Source organism: Pan troglodytes, chromosome 21, assembly GCF_028858775.2.
Source record: "Pan troglodytes isolate AG18354 chromosome 21, NHGRI_mPanTro3-v2.0_pri, whole genome shotgun sequence".
NCBI classification, from domain to species: Eukaryota; Metazoa; Chordata; class Mammalia; order Primates; family Hominidae; genus Pan; species Pan troglodytes.
The window spans coordinates 13,817,129-13,838,123 of NC_072419.2; the positions used below are offsets into that span (position 1 = coordinate 13,817,129).

At 36.7% G+C, this 20,995-nt stretch overlaps 1 long non-coding RNA gene across 2 annotated transcripts; it reads right to left on the reverse strand.

The window, feature by feature from the left end:
- Positions 1 to 1,277: 1,277 nt before the first annotated feature.
- LOC104003508 (uncharacterized) lies at positions 1,278 to 7,416 on the reverse strand. Of its 2 annotated transcripts, none has more exons than XR_676131.4 (3): positions 7,229 to 7,416; positions 6,120 to 6,239; positions 1,278 to 5,994 (listed from the first exon to the last, which is right to left on the reverse strand). It is a non-coding gene; the product is annotated as an uncharacterized LOC104003508 (long non-coding RNA). The 2 variants fall into 2 exon arrangements; XR_008541183.1 differs by having other exon boundaries at positions 6,094 to 6,239.
- Between the last annotated feature and the right edge of the window lie 13,579 nt (positions 7,417 to 20,995).

Below are 20,995 nucleotides of genomic sequence, written 5' to 3' on the forward strand. Positions count from 1 at the left end.
ATGAAGAAAATGTTCTGAATTGATTTTTTAAGTGAATACATTTAATTTTATTAACTTGATTATGTAAGGCCACCATTACATTAGTCATACATGTAGCCTATTTATGTGCATAAAAAATTCTCTGATAAATATTTAATGCCAGCTGACAGAGTGCCTCAAGGATTCAAGGAAAGAAAAGAAATATTTCAACCACTTAAAAGAAAATATTTTATCTCTATTATCCTTTCTTGTCTTTCCATTGAACACATTGAACCTCTCTTTCTTTTTCTGTTTTCAGTTCTCTTCCCCACTGATCATAATTCAATAGCCTAATTGAGTCCTGGCCTCTTGGCAACAAGAATTAGTTCTCTCAATTCTCTTTATAAATGATTACATTTCTGTTTTTCTCTCTTCCTAAAGACTGAGTTCTTAAGACTTAACTGTGTCTATTTATTTATTCTATGTTTTGGCAGTGCCTACTGTATGTCAAACACTAAATTTGCTAACAAGGAAGGTCAAAACACCTGCCTTCAAGGAGCTGAGTAGAGGAAGAAGATAGGAAGATGACATAAATAAAACAATGTCAAAATCTATTAAAATTTTGCCATTTTTGTTACTGAAGTGTAGGAGAGAGAAAGAGCATCTATATGGGAAGGTCAGAAAAGGCGTAGGAAAAGAGGTGGTCCTTAAGTTAAATATAAAGGAATTTACTGTACCAAGCATACAAGGAAGGGGAGCGTATTCCAGACAGTCATAGTGAATGAGAAATGTCTTTTAGGGATAGATCTTCTTTTCCAAAAATCATAATTTGACTTCAAATATGCATGTCAGGAGGAGCTACGCAACTTTAAATATGCATTTGGAGAGACTGTTTCTGTAGTACTATTACAGTATAAGTATGCTGACTATAAAATACTTACAATCAGCTCTTAATCTTCAGTTTAAGGAGAGATTGAATAGTACTAATGAATGAAGTCTACTTTGTTTATTACTGCATAGATCTCTTTTTTTCTCACCTTCTAAAGTGATTATTAACTGAAGTACTCAGCTTTTCAATTATGTCTGGATTGAGACAATGCTTTAATTACTATCTCAATCTATTTGTTAAATATGTGACAGGTAGCTTCTTATTGTTATACTAGTTTATTTTTGCCTCCATTCCTATATTAGAAGCATCTTATCAGAAGAAAACATGCACAATACCTCCTTCTATTCTACACAAGGCCTTGGTTATCTTATTTTAATCAAACATTTCCATTTAACTTGATACATACAATTTAAGAAAGAAGAAGGAAAGGTAAGAAAATTAGTGTTTATTGAGGACTTACTAGGTACCAGAGAGGCAGGCTAACTAAGCTACATTTAAATGGATGAAGCAGCGTGTAACATGGGATTTGGAGATGTACAAATTGGTGTCAAGTCTTGTCTAGGAATTCTCTTCACCTCTTGAGGCCTCAGATTTCAAATGTATAAAATGGGGATACGATCGTGTCTGATTTATGAGATTATGGTAAAGATCAAGGGAACCTATGTTATGGTACCTACATAAAGAAGATGTGCCTAAAAGCAAAATGGTGTTAATTCATAAACAGTTGTATCAGTCTAGTATTTTCTCAACAATGCTACATAACAAAACAGACAAACTTAGTGGCTTTCCACAATGAACACGAATTTTCTTTTCATTGGCTTTCCACAATGAAAATTGGCTTTCCACAATGAATACAAATTTTTTCAGGCCAGCAGGGAGTCCGCAAAATGCAGGCCGAGTTTGACTCAGAGTTTTGCTCAGAGCTATAGGCTGGGTATAGATCTGCCATGACTATTTCTCATCTTCCTTGTCCCAGTCAGTGGCTAGTGAGATATATTCTTCTCATGGCAGAAGACAGAGCGGGAGAGCAAGCCTAAATGTATAGCACAATTCAAGCATCTGTTTAAGTCACATCTACGAACATCCATGGACCAACAGCTGAGCTGAAAATCAAGCATGGGCATAAGGAAAAAAAAAGCATATATTTGCTAAGAAATTATTCAATCTGCCATAATGTTGGCTTATTAATCAGTTTTTAAAATTTGAACATATAATCAAAGTTATCTATAATAATGAATCACTTGAGTAGCTTTATAAAAAACTATAAAATTAACTATACAATTTGAAAGTTGCCTTAAAAAAGGAGGGCTCAAATAATCTATAACTGATTATGAAATCATACAAAGATGAACAATTAATGTCAAAAGATACACAAATGAATATATAATGAATAATATATCCAATAAATAACTCACCATTCTAAACCTTTATGTGTCAGGCTACATGAGAAACTTCTTAACTGTGTGTTTTGGAAAATCAGAAAGAGCAGAAAACATGTACTCAGTTTTCTGTGTGGTTATTAGAGGCCAATTGTTTTTCCATTTTTTCATTTAATATTCACATAGTTTATTGAGCCCTTTTGTATCAATTAGCTTTACCCAGGCATTTATTCATTCTCTCAAAGAGAAATTTATAAGGTGCCTACTGTATGCCAAGCTCTGTGTTAGTTATTGGAGAAACAACCGTTGACTTTAAACATCTTTCCAAATTGGAAACTTTTATTTCAGAGTATAAAATATAATTGATTTTTTAAATTCCACAAAGCCATGAAGGGCGAAGAACTTAGTTTGGAAAAGGTTGCCTACGACCTTGAACATGCCGCATGCATACATACTTACAAAGTTTCCAGGAGTACATCAAATGAGATCAAATGAGCAATCCTAGGTAGACATCAAAGGCTTCAATTGTGTGCTTAAAGAGCAAGCCTTTCTTACATTTTGGGTACACAGACTTTTTAATTGGGTTTTTAATGAGATATTTCACTGGTTCAGAAATATTCCAATTTTTTTGCTGTGAGTGAAAAAAGTTAATCAGCAGATATTTGTTAATTTTGAGGCCTTGTTCTCTTTTTTTGTTTGTTTTAGCTTTTGTTTTTGAGACATAGTCCTGCTCTGTTGCCCAGGCTGGAGTGCAGTGGCACGATCTCAGCTCACTGTATGTAGCCTCTGCTTCCTGGGTTCAAGCAATTCTCCTGCCCCAGCCTCCCGAGTAGCTGGGACTACAGACGTGCACCACCATGCCCGGGTAATTTTTTTTGTATTTTTAGTAGAGATGGGGTTTCACCATGTTGGCCAAGCTGGTCTTGATCTCCTGACCTCATGATCTGCCCGCCTCAGCCTCCCAAAGTGCTGGGATTACAGGCGTGAGCCACTGCGCCCAGCCGAGGCCTTGTTCTCTTCTGAAGCATTTCCACATACCTCACATTGAGTCTAGAGTCACTACACTTAGACATTCTGCAAACTGAGGGGGTTAAGAGTGGAATTCTGTTTCTGCTTTTCAGGATTATGGGCTGTGTGTAAAGACAATAAGGGTGATTCCGCTCCAAGTTATAGCACATTCTAAATTCTAAAGATGTTATGTGAGAGACTCAGCCCAACATGGCAAAGACACATAGAATTAAAGCATTGCTCCACTAAGTTCAAATTTAATGATTTCAATAACCACGCTGAGATGCTTTCTACTAGTTTCTTTTTTTCCTTTTAAAGAGTTCGATACAGTTTCACCTTTCTAGTGACAATTAGTGAAGGCACGGAAGTTGGCATCTTACCTCTAAGCCCTCTGTTGGTTTTTGTCTTAGCATCAACCTCTGAGCTACCTTTCAGAGAGAAAAGAATTGATACAGAGCATCTTTCAGAACTGTGATTAATGGTGTACCTTCATTATCCATCATTTTACCACCTTGAACCCACAACCTGGCTTTAATTGTACCCTATAAGAACACACCTCATGCTACAATTCTGCAAGTTTTACCAAAAAAGGACTATATTTCTGCTCTAATTACCATCACAACAGCTCCCATTATGGTTTGACCCTAGTAATTTAGTTATATTTATGCTGCTACAATGCACCAAATAGATAATAATGAATACTGATGCAGACTAAGGTTGAAGCAAACTATAATTATACAGACCTAATGAAGTTACCAGAAAAGGCAGTATATAAAAAAACATGCTCAGATAAAGAAAACACACACACACACACGCAGAGAGAGAGAGAGATTATTTCTCATGCCCCAAGTTCTGCATTATACTTAGAAATTCCTGGATACTTGACATGTGCTGTTCATGTTCCTTTCTTGCTTTCTGGTCTGTGATTTCTGGACTTACAGGTCACATTCCAAGCCTTCATCTTTCATTTCTAAGTGTCTACCTTTATTTTTCAAATAAAGACAAACAGCTGTATTACTTATAGAGTAAATCAAATGGGACACTTATTCGGCAATCCTCTTTCATGTTAAACATGCTAAATTAAAATTTTAAAATCAAGAGGTTTGTTCAAGAAGTTGGCAATTAAATCTATCAAATGAGCCCATGGCTGGAGCTCCTCAAAATAACAGCTAACAAAGTTACTGCACCTGTAAAATAAAGTCATAGCCAGTTAGCAGCTCAGGACAAAGTTGAACCAGAAATTGGTTTTGTGCAAGTTGATTAACAAGTAGTGTATAGAAGGAAAAAAACAAAGGAAGGGTTTGGCTATCAAGTGTTGACAATAGAGGTCCTCCTCTGGAAGACTTAGATAAACTTTGGGAATCAGTGAGACAAGGCTAAAGAATCTTGCTCCTCCAAGTATTCAGAGGGACCTGAACACACTGTTTAGCTCATTGACAAACAGAGATAAGACAGAAAAAATGCATTCAACTGCCTCATTATTTCGTACAAATTTGTGATAATTATCATGGCACTTTTGCTGATTTTCATTTGTTCCTAAGTAACCATCTGATAGAAATGGGAAAGCCAGAAAATGTGCAGATTCCCTGGAATGGCTATGACTCTGAGAAGGAAGGAGATCCCTTGGGATTCCTGTTTCACCTGGTTCTTATCCACTGTAATCTCTTGTAAACATGAAGAGCAGTCATTCTTATCTTACTCCACATAGGATAACTTCTATAGTTATCAATTTCTAAGAAGGATGACATTGTTAATACAGAGCCAAGTCCTTGTAGTAAAAATCCCCCTAATGGTTTAGGGGTCATGTTAAATTATCTGTGACTATTAAGGTTCAACTGGCTTAAATTCTAAAATGTCCTTCTAAATAGATTTCTCTCATTCTCCTCATTGTTGAATAGCTCTCAACTATTTCATGCCCCAGTAGGCCCACATTCCTATTTGAAGTGCATATCTGGGTAGCAGATTAAGAGAAAAAGGATAGAGGCAAAGTTTAAATTTGCCAAGAAGATTTTTTTTTAATTTGACAATTTTTCCCCATGTCTCCTCATCAGTGCATAACTAGAAATAAATCCTGGCCAAACTGCATTTGTATGCTCCCTAATGTATTTCATATCCATACCACTTGCTCTCTGTTATCTGTACTACTTTTTTGATCTATCAACTGTTTTTCTCTACACCAGGTGAGTTAGTTTTTTAGCCACACAAGGATCCAGCTGTTCATCTGGCAGTCATCTAAGTATTCAGTATTAAGAGGTGGAGCTGCTGTCTTTTGCTTCACCTACTATACTCTTTTCTATCTCTGTAATTAGATTTCCTGATGAAAGTGAAGTTGCAGTGGGGACAGATGTTCTTAAAATTAAAAAGAAAAAAAAATGTCGAGGACCAGAGAAAGCACATAAACATGGGGGGATGGTTTACGTTATTAAAAATGAAGATCGTGTGCTTTGGATTTCATACACGTTTCTGATTAAAATAAACTAAAATAAACCTCTGACTCCAACAAAACTTCATTTTCTTGCAGGGATAAGAGAAAAGAAGTGGGCATGAGAGAGACGTGTCCCATTACACTTAGTGAATATTCTCTACAGCTACTTAAATGAGGATCAGGGGTTCTTCAGTAAAATTTTTCTGCTGAACTCTTCAAGTAGTTACAGCACAGAGAAGTCTTCAACTAGAGAAGGTTGAGAAGTGTCAGTTCTTTCTTTCTTCTAATGCTCTGACCCAAATAGGATGAGTTTATCTTCAATCAGATTCTGATTGCTGTGCCATAAATAAAATAAAATACAATATAATGAAATAAAGTAAAAAAAAAAAGAAGCAGAATAAAAGTCCTCTTATGATCTTCCTATCACAACATACAGATCTTAAGTATCAATCTTCTTCACCTGTACACATTGGTCCCATCCATCAGTTTTATCATGGAGTTGGCTTAAAAATGAGGATACATCTTGTCCTTCACTACACATGATGGATTCCAGATGTTCAGATTAAATAGTGGTGCTCCCCTGTAGACATAATGGACCATAGCAGCAATGTAACTAGGCAAAATGAGCAAACCAGGCCCTGCAAATGATCTTAATTATTTCAACTATGAGGGACAGAAAAGCACTGGGTAATACAACAAATAGCCCTTTGAAAGAGCAAAAAAAAAGCCCTGGTAATTTACATTTAAGTCAAACCTGCTCCCTGCAAAGTATAATGTGTGTGTAATAATTCAGGAAGAAATCTAGCACTATACCATTTTCATAATTGGTATTCTATGTCAAGTCTCTAGCAGCAAGTGGCATATAAATCACAATGTTAATATTGGTCTGCTTTTCAATTTATTTAATGATATTCTACAGTCAAAGATTTATTGCTAAAAATACGAATGTGCTTTTACATCATTCAAGATGTATCTGTGCTTCCAGCATTTGAAAAGGCAGCTACAAATGTCAGAATTTAGGTAAGTCAGATTTACACAGCACACACACACACACACATGCACACACACACACAGAGGGTGACGTATGGAAACAAGTCTATATCTTTATTTGTACTTTCCATGATTAAGAGAAAGTACAGATTATATTCTACTTGGTATAATATTACTTAAATACAATCTTCCAGGCCTGGGAAAATGAGGTAAAATTGAAGTTCATGTCAAGCTGGCCAAAAGGTGAGTTCTACCCCAGAAATCTTTTGTGGTTGTCTACTAAGCCATAAATTAATCTGTCCGAATCATTGACACTCATCCACAAAGCACAGGTGGCAGTCTCCTTTCATACACACCAAAGAGAGCTAGATAAAAATAAATTGTGCTGCCATTAAAAACATGCCAAAATAATATTTTTCCCATCTGCTAAGTCCAGCCCCAGTGGTAAGTGAACTAACAGGTTTCTACACTCACACTTGATGAACAGACACCACAGCAATTAATTAACATTAAAACAACAAGAGTCAATTGGATTTCTCCCTTTTAGACATTTGTTAAAGCCAAAAGCAGAATACATACCCTGTGTAACATTCAGCCTTGTGGGTCTTCAGATGTGGCTGCTCTAAAGCCCATTTTTATCTAAATATTTACAACAAAGTTGGTCTGCCGAACAGCCGTATCAAGGGGGACTCTATGTCCCAGGTTCCACGCTGCCAAAGCCATGACCCACAGACTCCTCACAGCTTGGCTTGCCTCATTCTCCTGATACCCACACTACAAACAAGGACTATCCAAGGGCAAAGTCTATTTTTTGCATTCAACCAGTTAGTTAAAAATAAACTTTACAGTTTCCTTCCCATTAAAAAATATATGCCAGGCAAATATAAATATATTAAGATGTTGCTATGAAGGGCATTAGAAAATCCAAAAAGAGATGAGTCTTGGCTCTGAAAAGCCATTAATAATCTTTAATCTCATCACAAGTGCCTAGGAGAATGTTAAACCTTTGTAGAAATTAATTGGTTTATGGTTTAAGAAGTTTGAATAAATAATTTAGAGAATAGGAAATCTAGCAAAGATAATGCTCCAAAAAGGCCAGGAAAATGTTAGTGTACATCCTTTCCAACTTCCAAGGGAGATATAACTCTACTATTTAAGTTGTTCAAAACTCTGAGAAATAAGTTAACTCCTAAAAGTATTTTTAAAAGCCGGCATAACACTGAGTCTTCATGACTTCTAAAGTGGAAAAATATCAAAATCAGGGCATTGGAGACAGTGCATAAAAACAAATACATTGATTCCTCTCTGTGTTTATAGCTCTTCATTTTGAGTTGCATCTCAGCAGGTAAATCTATATGCAGAGGGAAGAAAGAGTATACATGCAAATAGCATGCCTATGGGCCATGACAAAAAGAGACCCAAGTTCCTGCTCAATTAAGTTGTTGTGTCCTGAGTTTGCTCTGGTAACCCATCTCAGGGAGGCCAGGAACTGGCAGAAAGAGGTTTCTATGTTTTATCTCCCTTCTCTTGCCATACGTTCCGTTCCCTTCTCCTTTTTCCCTCTCCTTCATTTCTTCCTTCTGCATTCTTTTCCTTCCTTCTCTAAGCCTTTGCTGGGATGCTACTAAATAAGATTGATCCTATAAGGAGAACAATTCCCACCTGTTCCCTATGCCAAGTCTTTGGAATGGGGTAATTTGTTGAGTGGAGGCTCAACCCAGAGGAGTTGATTTCAGCAGATCGTCAATTGCCATTGTGAATACAGTCCCATACAATCATATGCATATTTGAGACCCACTCAGATACCAAAATCCATGAATGCTCAAGTCCCTTTTATAAAACGGGGTAACATTTGCCGATAACTTACCCATATCCTCCTATATACTTTAAATTGTCTCTAGATTACTTCTGATAACAAGTACAATGTAAATGCTATGTGATTAGTTATACTGTATTGTTTTCTATTTGTACTATTTTTAATTGTTGTTTTATTTTTATTAATGTTTCTTCCTGAATATTTTTGATCTGCTGTTGATTGAATCTGCAAATGCACAACCAGGGATATGGAGGGCTGACTCTATACCTTAAATCATGTACATCAATCAATCAATCTATCTATCTCCATTTAAATCCAGTATATTTTAATTAATTCCATGAATATCTATGGCAGATTTCCAATGACAGCTGCAATAACATCTCCAGTGCCACACATTCTTCCAGAGCCTTGCCTTTCCTCCATCAAGAGAGGATGTCTAATTATCCCCTTGAATCTGTGATTTACTGCTAACCAATAGAATATAGCAGAGGTAACACTGAGTGACTTTTAATTCTAGATCATAAAAGGTGTTGCAACTAGGATACTTGCTTTTGGAGACCACATAAGAACCCTGACCTCCCCAAGACTACCAGGTAAAGAGGCCACATATAGTAGGCACTCTTATTAACAGCCCCAGCTGAATCTCAGCCAATTGTCATGACCAACTGCCAGCCAGGTAAGAGAGCCTTCTCAAACATCCTACCTAGTGGAGCTTCCATATGGCTGCAGTCCCAGGTAACATCTACTGCAACTGTATGTGAGACCCTGAGCTAGAGTTGCCTACTTAAGATAATCCCAAATTCGTGATCTACAAAACCATGAGCATGTCTTAAGTCCCCAAGCTTTGGGATAATTTGTTACTCAGCAATGGTAACTGGAACAGCCTTAATATTTCAAGGGATGACTTCTCATTAGAGTTCATTGGCATAAAGCATATACAACTTGGACAAAATTGTACAGGACAACTTAAATATAATTATATTTTATATGAGTAAAGTTTTAGGTTTTGTATTCAAAGCATCTTCAACAACATCAAAGATACATATGCATGACAGCTATTTTTCCTACTTTCTTTTTCTCTTTCCTTTTTTTTTTTTTTTAAAGACAAGAACTTCCTCTGTGGCCCAGGCTGGAATGTAGTGGCATGATCTTGGCTCACTGCAGTCTCTAACTCCTGGGCTCAAGCAATCCTTCCACCTTAGCCTCCTGAGCAGCTGGGACTACAGGTGTGAGCCACCACACCCATACATCTCCTATTTTCAGTTCAGCTCCACTTGTCTTTTTATGGAGGAAACATTGTTTCCTATCCCCACAATACTCCTTATACAGTGTGACTAATATCTTCTGACCTCCAGTTAAGTCATCCTTCTATCTGAACTGGCCATATTGGTCTCTGAGAAAACACAAGGAAGGAAAGAGATGAAAGTACAAGAAAGGTGGAGAATTTGGGTGTTACTTGAGAATGCCTGTTTTCATTTTAAGTAACTACCAAAAATAACTTTGGTAGTTTATATTATCTAACATATTTTTATAACAAATATCTATTTTTTCTAGGTTAATATTTATTTTATGAATAGGAATGTTTCTTTTTTTTTTAATTATACTTTAGGTTTTAGGGTACATGTATACAACATGCAGGTTAGTTACATATGTATACCTGTGCCATGTTGGTGTGCTGCACCCATTAACTCCTCATTTAACATTAGGTATATCTCCTAATGCTATCCCTTCCCCTCCCCCACACCACAACAGGCCCCAGTGTATGATGTTCCCCTTCCTGTGTCCATGTGTTCTCATTGTTCAATTCCCACCTATGAGTGAGAACATGCGGTGTTTGGTTTTTTGTCCTTGCGATAGTTTGCTGAGAATGATGGTTTCCAGCTTCATCCATGTCCCTACAAAGGACATGAACTCATCATTTTTTATGGCTGCATAGTATTCCATGGTGTATATGTGCCACATTTTCTTAATCCAGTCTATCATTGTTGGACATTTGGGTTGGTTCCAAGTCTTTGCTATTGTGAATAGTGCCGCAGTAAACATACGTGTGCATGTGTCTTTATAGCAGCATGAATTATAATCCTTTGGGTATATACCCAGTAATGGGACGGCTGGGTCAAATGGTGTTTCTAATTCTAGATCCCTGAGGAATCGCCACACTGACTTCCACAATGGTTGAACTAGTTTACAGTCCCACCAACAGTGTAAAAGTGTTCCTATTTCTCCACATCCTCTCCAGCACCTGTTGTTTCCTGACTTTTTAATGATTGCCATTCTAACTGGTGTGACATGGTATCTCATTGTGGTTTTGATTTGCATTTCTCTGATGGCCAGTGATGATGACCATTTTTTCATGTGTCTTTTGGCTGCATAAATGTCTTCTTTTGAGAAGTGTCTGTTCATATCCTTTGCCCACTTTTTGATGGGATTGTTTGTTTTTTTCTTGTAAATTTGTTTGAGTTCATCATAGATTCTGGATATTAGCCCTTTGTCAGATGAGTAGATTGCAAAAATTTTCTCCCATTCTGTAGGTTGCCTGTTCACTCTGATGGTAGTTTCTCTTGCTGTGCAGAAGCTCTTTAGTTTAATTAGATCCCATTTGTCAATTTTGGCTTTTGTTGCCATTGCTTTTGGTGTTTTAGTCATGAAGTCCTTGCCCATGCCTATGTCCTGAATGGTATTGCCTAGGTTTTCTTCTAGGGTTTTTATGGTTTTAGGTCTAATATTTAAGTCTTTAATCCATCTTGAATTAATTTTTGTATAAGGCATGAGGAAGGGATCCAGTTTCAGCTTTCTACATATGGCTAGCCAGTTTTCCCAGCACCATTTATTAAAAAGGAAATCCTTTCCCCATTTCTTGTTTTTGTCAGGTTTGTCAAAGATCAGATAGTTGTAGATATGCAGCATTATTTCTGAGGGCTCTGTTCTGTGTAACAAATATGTATAAGTTCAATAAGTATACTATTGGTTTTCTAAAGTGTACAATTTGCTTTTTTAAAAAATGTTTTATTTAGAATGTTATTCACACATTAATCTAAATCCCATCTTTTTGGCAAATAACTTTGAGTATCTTTAGACTATTTTTGAATACCTGGGTTTCTTTCTCTCTCTGTCTCTCTCTATATATATGTATAATATATACTTTTATTTATTTGTTTATTTATTTATTTAATTTTATTTTTATTGAGACGGAGTCTCGCTTTGTCACCAGGCTAGAGTGCAGTGGTGCAATCTCGGCTCACTGCAAACTCTGCCTCCCAGATTCAAGCGGTTCTCCTGCCTCAGCCTCCTCCCCAGTAGCTGGGACTACAGGCTCGCCTCACCATGCCCAGGTAATTTTTGTATTTTTAGTAGAGATGTGGTTTCACCATCTTGGCCAGGATGGTCCCGATCTCTTGGCCTCGAGATCCACCCACCTCGGCCTCCCAAAGTACTGGGATTACAGGCATGAGCCACCATGCCCTGCCATATATGGACTTTTTAACTGATTTTCTCAGTATATGGTCTTGAATACAGGAAAATAATTGCATTAACTTTTGAGTTTGTTATTTTATTAGCTATAAGCTGTGAAGTAATCTATGATTCAGCTTGCTTTTACTTCTCTGCCCTTGTAGGGGGATGATCTAGCTGATGACAATCTGGCAGATTTATGTCTAGGGAGAATCAGTCCCACCCTGTGTGGGTGTTGGCTTAAATGGCTCTAGTCCCTCTGGTGCAAAAAGGTCCTGTCACCTCAGCAAGCAAGGAGGACAAGTTGGAGCCAGCTAACATCCGTCAGGAACTCCACGGCCAAAGGCATGATCTGGAGGGAAGAACTGAGTTCACTGTCAACTATACTAAATTGAAGGGAAAAATAATGTAAGTTAGGTCATCAACTTGGTCCCAATCTTAAGGAGAAAATTGCTAGTGGTAAAATAGCACCAGACTCTGTCCTTTAGTTGTGAAGTCACGTTAGCATATCTATGCTAATGTCAGTTACTATAGCAAGGCTGGCATGCATGTTGTTCTGATTTGGCATAATAGGTGGGGTAAAAATTGCATTTACCCATTGAAAACTTTGATGGAGACTTCCTAAGGAAAGTGATCAGAGCCAGAGGATCCAGAGTCTAACTCAGACCCTCAGTCATTTTACACTCTTGATTTATTTTTTTTCCAATGGAAACAATTTCCAATTTTTTTCCAATGAAAAATAAGAGATTTTAAAGGACATTCTGAGTCCCAAAAAACATCTTCATTCTTTTGGAATGCTTTTGAACATACAAGGTACTAACTTGCAAATTAAACACATGATTTTTAGATTGGAGTCTTAATTACCCTTAAGTTAACAAATTCATAGGCGGAAAAGAAGATACTCTTTTGTACAGCTAACGTCTCTTGCAAAACAATGCTTTCTTGAGTTCAGTGCAAATCCATTAGAAACATAAACATTAAACTGCCCCTTAAATACACGTGTGTTCATATGGGAGAGGTGTTGATGTATATTTAGCCTTTTATCAAAACCCTTAATATTAGAAAAAGAGGTATATATTTGAGAAAATCAAAATCGATGTTGTAGTCACATTTTCAGACAAATGTGATGTATAGTGTGAACATTGCAATATGTTTGGTATGTATTTCTACAGCTGGATTTGCCTTGAGTTCAGAAAGGAGGTAGCTAATGGACTGATGGTGTTTGATAAGTTATGGTTTAGGGTGTAATAATGTTTAGGCTTGAGAATTCTTATCGACCTTCTGAAATGCTATACTTTTTAATTTGGAAGAGTTAAACATGTATTTTAATATCAACAAAAACAATGTGTATATATAATATGTCTCTTTATCTAATCTACCTATTAATATCTAGATATCTGATTGAATGGCAAGACATCCTCATGTTAATGAAGGGAAGGCCTAGTGAATTAGCTGAGGTGAGGAGTCCTTCCCCTGCAGGAAAGAGTATATTTGCAAAGACAGGTCAGGTCTGAGTCACAATTTTTGGGTTAGTGGCAAGCTGATGAAGTCAATCCAGCTTCATGTTCTCCTGACTAATGCAAGATTTGGGTCAGAGTCCAGGCCCTGCCTCTATGGAGAGAACAGGCAAGGGCAGGCAAAGTAGTGTGAGCAGAGACCTAATTTAAGCTCAAATCCTTTGTCGTTCAACAAAAGAGTGAGGGGATTTTATGTTAGAGTTGGGGTGAAAAATAGAAGCAACCAATTTTCTTGCAGTAAATGCAATCGAAACCATTTCTGAAGTTTCCATGAACTTAGGGGACCTCTTTAAGTTGTGCAGCAACCTCTGGATTTGCTGCTTTTGGTTGGAAAGGTTGGAAGATTCTGGAAACTTTGTGGTAGGTCACCTAAGCCAGTGCTTTTCAAAGTTCTATGTGCACATAAATACTTGAGGATTTTGTTGAAGTTTCTGATTCAGTTGGTGTGGATTAGGTCCCATGGATTTTCCTTTCTCCCAGGTGAAACTGATGCTGCTAATCTGGAGATCACCCTACGAGTAGCAAGGACACCAGTAATTCTGTCTGCATATTTTAATCACATTGGGAGGGCTGCCCGATTTCGGCATTATCTGTTGCTCATCTGAAATTTCAATAAATTTCAGATGAGCAACAGATAATTTTTTAAATATAAGTATGCCCAATGCAAATATTTGGGATATATTTGTAATAAAAAATATTTTTGTCTATCTGAAATTCGAAGACATTGGCGTCTTCCATTTTACCTGGAAGCCCTACGTGAGGAATATGTTAAAATAGCTAAATCTTGAATTACTGCCCGAGATATTCAAATGTAATTAGTCTGGGTTTCAGCCTGAGCATAAGTACTTTACAAAATACCCCTGGAGATTCTAATGAGCAATTGAGAGCCACTGATTAAAACTCAACCCATATTAAACAGGTGAGGAAACTGAAGTCCAAGGTGTCATAGAAGATAGTGGTAAAATGGGGATGAAAATTTAGGATTTTCCGGTACTCTTTGCCCTCTACCCCCTCCATCTTGAGTGTTAAACAGTAGAAAACATGTTTCTCCTTTTGAAGCTTAAGGGGTAGCCTCCTTTGAGAACTCCATTTGCTCTTAGGTCCCTGAGGTTGGGGGTCATCTCCCCTAATGTGAGTCACTCCCTTAAATTCTGTAGTTCTCACCCTAGAAAGCGTTAGAGATCGGCCTTTTATGAATCTTACTCATGAATGCTTTAAAGTTCATTTATCCTAATTGTTAACTCCACATCTGGGAGCTTTAAAAAACACTAATGTCTGGATGCCGCCCTCAGAGATTCTGATACAATTGGTCTGGGGTGCAGCATAAGCACTGGAATTTTTGGAAAGCTTCCCGAGTGATTCTAATGCTCAGGCAGAGAAGAACAGTACTGCTTTCTCAGACTCTTTAAATGCAGTGGACCTGGGGCCTGTAACTCTAAAGTTGTCTGTAAGTGGCGGGTCCAGCTGAGCCCATTGCAGATGTGTGTAAATCAGCAACTTCAAAGGCTGGAAATGCTGAGCTTGACTGCAGGGTAAACCTGGAATGCCTCATATGTTATTCTTTCAAGACTTGTCAAAGCATTTGAATCAGTTCTAATTAAAAAACACATAGTTTCCTTAGATTCCAGAGTCTTAAAATACCTATATGAGCCTTGTATGTATTTCCACTGGTTCTAGGATATCCTGTTTCTCTGATGGAATGAAGAATAAATAGTTATTTTACAAAAAATAAAAAAAGAGAGGTAGGAGATGGGGAGGTGGGGGAAAAGCGAGCATTTGCTTATTCTGAGCTTTCTAACTAGCAGTTTCAAGGTGCTAGGAAACCCACCCTAACCCTCACTCTTTCCAAATGATCTTATACCTTTTCCCATTCATTGGAAGAAAGTAGAGCAGGTTCCTGCATTAGAAACAACTGCGTATCAGGCCTTTTGTGAAGAAGAAAGATTTCTTAGCAAAAGTATTTTGGCAGGAACTACAACAACTAGTGAGACCATCTATTTTCTTCCCGCTTTCTCCTTCAAGAATTGAAATGCAATCAGAGTATCCATGAATGAATCACACTATTTAAGATAGGGATATGGGGGACTTCTGAAGTCTCAAAATTGCAGATTGGTAAAAGTGGTAATTGGAGTGCTTATTAATTAGCCTGACCACATTATATGAAACTACCCTATTATATTTCTATAAGCTTGGTGAATTTATTTAGGTTTAAATAACTCGGTCACACAATCACAGGTACACCAACTTGTCCAATTCATATTTTCCAATTCCCAATTCAATTGTTCTTCACAATTAAGACAGATAGACACTGATCGTTTTGTTGTATGCTTCTGGTTTTATTATGTAAATAAAATAGACTTTGGTTTACCCCCTTCCAAGTCAATTGAAAGAAGACTCATCTACACAGATGGAAAGACTTACTGACTTTGTACAAAGCAAGACCAATCCCCCCATCCAGTTCAACCAACCTGCAAGTACTTAGACTCACCCTGTAAATATGGAAAGCACAATGATTCCACAGTAGTTTATCCAAGACTATTGTAATTTTCAACACATTTCAATATGGCACATTATTAATCTAGAAGGAAAAGTGAAAAGGAAAGATGACCATCTTTATTGGAGGGGATATTTCTTTATAAATTACCATTTGTCAGAAAGCTTTATTGAGATAAAGCTTAATTTGTGGTTTGATCCCTTTTTATTTTCCTTTCATCTCTTCTAATCCTCAAACATTTATTTGCCTCAGGGAAGCTCTATATGACAGGTTTAAAAGTGAACATTATTTTTAGACTACCTGGCTTTCAAACCTCTGTTTTCCAGAAGCCTTGAAATCAGGGAAGGAGAGAAGGAGACACTCCCAGAAGGTGTTCTGGATATAAGGTGACTAGTAAAGAAGCTAAGACCAAAGAAAATTTTGCTTTCTCTTGTACTCAAGAGGGCAGAATCCAAGCATGGGCTGTTTCTCCAAGAATTTGAAAAACCCTGAGTTTGGGGCAGAACAGCACTCAGAGTTTGAAGATGCCAGTTATCAAGAGATTTTCAGGCCTGAGCAAGGAACAGTGTTGCAATATTTTGCAAAGAAAAATACATGACAACCAATTAAATTTGAATTTCAGGTAAATGTTGAATTACTTTTTAGCATAAGTATGTCCCATGCATTATTTGTGACTAAATGTTCATTTATATTTAAAGCATTATTTATACTAAAAATTATTCATTATTTTTATGAAATTCACAATTCGCAGGTATCTTAGTCTGTGCTAGTATAACAAAATATCACAGACTGGGTAATTTACAAACAATAGGAATTTATTTCTCATAATTCTAGAGTCCGGGAAGTCCAAGATCAAGCAACAGTTGTGTTGGTGTCTTAAGGGCTTGTTCTCGGCTTCCAGATGGTGCTTTATTGCTGCATCCTCTGGAGAAGAATGCTGTGTCCTCACATGGCTGAAGGGGTAGAAGAGCAAGAGAGTATTTCCTTCTATACCTCAGGCACCTTTAGAAGGGTACTAATCCCATTCATGAGGATGGAGCCCTCATGGCTTAATCACTAGCCAAAGGCAACACCTCTCAAAGTGGTTGCAATGTGGATTAAGTTTCAATACAAAAAATACAAATTTTGGAGCACGCACCATCATTTAAACCACAGCAGCAGGTGCCTTTTATTTTATTTGGAAACTATAAGAAGGTGGACTTCATTATTGATTATAATGGACTGATAGAGACATGTCCTAGCTTTCATATTTCAGATAGCAAATAAGACTTTGGGAATATTGGGCAAAATTAGGCTAGAGGAATGGCCCTATTCTATAATGGCTAAGATGTATTTTCCACTAACTGGACAAAAGGAAAACTCAAAAACTATTTAATTGATTTAAAAAAATAAACAAATTTGCTATTTCTTGTACATCAAATCTTTGAAGATTAATACTCACTATAATCTGAATCCCTGTCTATTGGAGACATGTTTCCCAAGATATCTTGGGTAAGGCATATGGTCAGTTTCTTGTAGATGGATAAAAACATGGAAGAAGAGAATCCTCAAGATTTGCTGTTTTTCCCTCAACAAGATAAGAGGTCATTTATCATACTATAAAAAGAGAGTGGGAGACTCCTGGAACCATGTTTCTGAAATACGTAAAGCTTGCTGTCACCAGAACCCTGGAGGTTTTTTTATTATCTTGTATATTTTATTATTTTTATTTTTAATTATTATTGATATATAATAGTATCTTTTTATGGGATCATGTGAAATATTAATAAAAGCATACAGTGTGTAATGATCAAATCAGAGTAATTGGCATACCCATTACCTTGAGTATATATTATTTGTGTTAAGAACCTTTCAATTCCACACTTCTAGTTATTTTGAAAGATACAATAAGTTAACTATAGTCACCCTATTGTGCTACTGAATACTAGGTATTATTTCTTCTATCTAATTCTGTTTTTGTACCCATTTACCAAACCATCTTTATTCAATCCCCACTTCCTATTACCCTTCCCAGCCTCTGGTATCCATCATTCCATTATCTACCTCCATGAGATTATTCTTTTAGCTTGCATGTATGAGTGAAAACATGCAATATTTGTCTTTCTGTGTCTGGCTTATTTCACTTAATACCCTCCAGTTCCATCCACATTGTTGCAAATGACAGGATCTGATTCTTTTATATGCCTGAATAGTATTCTATTGTATATATGTACTACATTTTCTTTATCCATTTATCCAGTGATGAAACTTAGGTTGATTCCATATCTTGGAACCATAAATTGGTTTTGATGGAAACCAATGTTTCTGGTCAATGAAAAAAAAATGTAGGTTTTTCTCTGTAAGCTGAATTATGTCACATGGTATACAGCAAATGCATTAAAATTAGGATGGCCATCTTTTCAGGAAAACCTAAACACTAAGTTCCTCTACATGACTTATTTTTCCACATATGTCTTCCTTTATAGTGAAAATAACCTGATACGAGATGGTCATGGATGTGGCCCACTGAACTCACCATGCCTCACATTCCCACCTGTGAACAGCAAGGGAGTAATAATATTATAGATGAGACACTTGTTTTTGGAATGGAGCACAGCTGCTGTGTAATGGCCCAGAGGAACCACAGCCTGAGACCAGAAGTGAAGGAGAATCCCTGCCTCGCTCAATCTGAAAGGGAAATCAAAGCAAGCAGATTCTAGTGTCCCAAGAATCAGGACAAGCCAGTCAGGAGGATTAACATCCCTTCTCTCGATGACACTACGCCAAGAGTTTTTGTTTTGTTTTGTTATTTTTTAAAATGAGCAACAGCCTTCAGATCCCGAGTTTAAAGGCCTGATGCAGGCCTGAGTCATTGGCACCGCTCTGTAACTCCTCTCTGTTGCAGGTGTGCTGCCGGGCTCCTCTGGGTCCCGCCCAAACGCCCTCCCCTTCCTCCTCACTCCCCTCTCTCCACCTGACAATTGTAAAATTTAAGGAGCAGATCCTCTCAGGGTGGTATAGCTTCAGGCACATGAATTCTTTCCGGGGCTCTTTGAGCTTGGAAGCAGTTTAAAGGTAAGAAGGTTTGAAGAGCGAATGAGTTCCCAAGAATAAACATGTTTCAAAGGAACCTGAATGAGGGACTCTGTTTATGCGGGTTTTATATGACGTTTGCTTACTTAATGTAGTAACTCCTTGAACATATTGCCTTGTATGATATAATTTATTTACATAATTCTGGATTGGAAAGTCATGAGCAAACCCAAGGAAAATTTCTAGAAAAAAGAAAACTTGTTTTTATAAGGATTTTAAAATTAAATATATGTATGTATATACCTATGTACATCTATGTGGATGTATGTAAATCCACAGATACAGAGATTATATACATGTATAGCTAATAGACTTAGATTAGATATAAATATTTGAAAAAGAGGGCAAAATAAATGTAGATCATAAGCCAATTTCCAGCCTGTTTTAATTTATGCCAAATTATTTCCTACAGGATATAAAAGAATATGGTGCTTTTAAATTATTCCAATCCAAGTTTTGCTTTTTTTTAAGCATTTCAGTTTTTGCCACATTGATCTATTACAAAACTAGGGAAGCCCTTTAAAGCACTGAACTGTTCAAAACTCTCATGACAGAATCATGATAAAAGATTTTTTAAAAAGCAGTTTACTTTTAGTGGTAAAGATACCTTTTTTATTCTGAAAAGAGGATAAAAAATTTCTCCTACAGTGAAGATAGGTAAGGGAAAGGAAAAAGAGTCTTTCTAGAAGTGTAAGTGTGCTGATTTTCTACAAAAATAAAAAACAAACAAAAAATAAATTAATGTCCCGTAAAAGAGATTATAAGCTGCTTTATTTTATTTATTTGTTTTTTCTCTATCTTTATCTACAGTTAAGTTTTTCTTTTTTTTCTGGTCTATATCTTAGACTTCAGAAATTTAGGTAGTAGAACTGGAGATAAAGGAAATACAGAGAAGATTGGTATATAAGTCAGATAAGCTTTTCAATTACAAATTAACCTGAACCATACAGGTACCTAAAACACCATGGCCACAGCGCAGCAAGACTGATTTTAGTTGTCTAGGAAAATCACTGTATCAGTCATTTTGCTGAAGTAACTTATATTGTTCAAGAGAAAGCCAGACGGTTTGGGATAGATTGTCGCTATCTGGGTTCATTCTATTTTTAAAAATCCCTTTTTTATTACTCACTATTTCATAACCAATAAACATACTACTAGATAACAGGAATGTAAAGATAATCGCCGTTTGAAAGGGATTCTGTTTTGGATGTTGAAATTCTTTCTTGTTGAGAAAGAGAGGAGATGCTGAGAAACTGGTGGTGGAGATGCTGTAGATGCTTTGGTCCATATTCCATAGGGATCAGTAAGGAACATGGAAAACACAATCCAAGAAAGGAAGTGACTTTCACATTTATTCATGGGGCATGTTAGAGAAACTTAGGTCAGAAAAAGGTCATGTTTGTTTTCTCCATAGGTGAATTTGGCCTCCTTATAATCCTCACATTTCAAATCTAAATGATTTAAACTACACCCAGATCCCAGGCCAATTGTTTAACCATTTGAGGGATTTTCCCATTCATTGGACATAGAAAAGAAGCTTTGATGGGAAACCTAGAAATTACCTGCTCCAAACTTGAAGTTAATAAAACATCTTATAGTGACTTTGTTCTTTGTTAAATGTTGAGGAGACAGCATTACCAAGCCACTTTAGAAGCCTTTAAAGTTACTAAAGGTTATCTACTGGGCGTCTCTGTCTAGGTGTGGATCATCCATTGGTAGCCCTTTGGTTCAACAACTTTTCAAAGTTTCATTTTCCATGGCAGAATTCTTATCTAGTTTCTATCTGCAATCAATATCTCATAAAGAACTAATTGGTAACATTTATGGTACTGACACTAAGAATAATGGCAAAAATGTAGTAAAAGCAGTTTCATTTTATGAATGTTCTTTATTATACAAGTCCAGCCTTTTAGCAGTATAATAAAATCATAGTTGTATTTACTAGAAATTCTCTAGTGGTTATCATTTGGGGGTTGGGGTGGAGGAAGCAGTTAGAG